Source organism: Halyomorpha halys, unplaced genomic scaffold (assembly GCF_000696795.3).
Source record: "Halyomorpha halys isolate HHAL.00 unplaced genomic scaffold, Hhal_1.1 Scaffold1435.1, whole genome shotgun sequence".
Classification (NCBI taxonomy): Eukaryota; Metazoa; Arthropoda; class Insecta; order Hemiptera; family Pentatomidae; genus Halyomorpha; species Halyomorpha halys.
Window position 1 is genome coordinate 132,518 of NW_027111056.1, and position 1,692 is coordinate 134,209.

The 1,692-nt window shown below is 26.3% G+C and overlaps 1 protein-coding gene across 1 annotated transcript in view; it reads left to right on the forward strand.

The window, feature by feature from the left end:
- Nucleotides 1-1,692, forward strand: part of Rpt4 (Regulatory particle triple-A ATPase 4) — a 38,113-nt gene that overhangs the window by 26,020 nt on the left and 10,401 nt on the right. The window lies entirely within an intron of this gene.

A 1,692-nucleotide genomic window follows, 5' to 3' on the forward strand; every position in this document is an offset into this window, starting at 1 on the left:
TATATATAAATAAATAAAAATAATAATACTAATAAAATAAAATAATTTAATGAATAAATAAGTCGTAACACACAAATCGATAGGTCCGCATATTAAATAAAATTCTCCTATCTGTTAAATATTAATCTAATCCACTAGTCAGTATAGCCTTGAACAGTTTAAAGTTTTTCTTTGTTATTATAACTTAATTTTTTTCTTTTTCTCTGGTATTAATCAATGTTTAGTTTTGGTCCATGTCTAACTGGAAGGTCAAGGGAAGGGTTTTACAAAGTTCCCTAAAGAATTCATTATTTCATTTGCCAAAATTATTCTCAGAATATTTCCAAAACAAGTTCTAAAATAAAATAATCTATTATTGTGAAGATATATTTGTCTCTTTATAATGTTGTATGTCTTTTTAATTATCAAAAAGATTCACTATGTGTAGGAGTTTATTTTAAAAATACTTATGAATGTTTTATCGGATTTCATTTTTTTTTTTTTTTTTAAATTACAATTTTTAGTAAATTTAGTTATTATAACAGTCATGGCAAGTAACAGCTTCTATTTAACACATCTTATTCAATTGTCCTTGTAAATTTATGAGTAATAAAAAATAGATTATTGTTTAGAACATAAATTTTGTACAGTAAATATGTATCAAATTACAGTGAAATGTGAATCAATTTTATCAAACAATATTTTTAATATGTGTGCATTTATATGTAAAGATATTATATTGTATGTGTCTACATCGGGACCTGTCTGTTTCTTACTTCAGGTGTCCCTGAAAAAAACCAAAAATATCGGAGTACTTAAATCCGACAGTGTGTGTATTTGTAAGTAGCTGGTAACTCAGAGGGGGTTTTTGACCAAATGTTTATTTAAATGATTGGAGTAAAATTGATTCAGACTTTATCAGAAAAAAATATATATATTTAGAGTACTAAATAATTTTTTTTTTTACCTAAAGAGGAGGAGAAATCTAATATCCTCTTTTATGGGAAAATAGTTATTTTTTATGTATAAATGATTTTTGGTATGTTTCATTTTAATATGTTTATTTGTAGTATTAAACTCGAAAGAAAGCTAACCAATTTTGTTCAGTAAAATATGCATTCACAAAAGATATCGTTCAAAGCCAAGATGGTGGCATGTGACCTGCAAAAAGTCCGTTGAATCACGGCCATGCCGAGAAGATTCAGATATTTTAAAAACTTTATTTTAACTTTGCATCACAATTGAAATTACAATACGTTTAGGAAAATATAGAAGTTAAGAATAAGTATTAAAGAAAATTATTCATAAAAGAAATCATAGGAAAAAACTCAAAACCGTAGTACTACAATCATTGTTGAGAACTACCAACGAGAGAAGGGGAAGGAAGAAAACTTGGTTTTTGGACATTCGTTGCTTAGGCAGGGGTGGGGTATAATGTTTCCTAGATCAAAGGAAAATTGTGTAATTGGTTAGTTTTGTTTCTAACTAGAATTTATCACATTTGTAAAATAGCTAATCATTAACTTTAAGTGTTATTAGTAGTAAAGGGTCTGTTTCTGATTGCCTAGAAACCTGCCCTGAGTTTAAGAGTCTATTATATTGTAAAATTTTCCTATCTGTTAAATATTAAAGCTTTTCATTTGAACCCAAGCTATCTTTTAGATATGAGAATTAAGTTAAAAAATATCAAATTCCATTTTTTTTATTTAAATA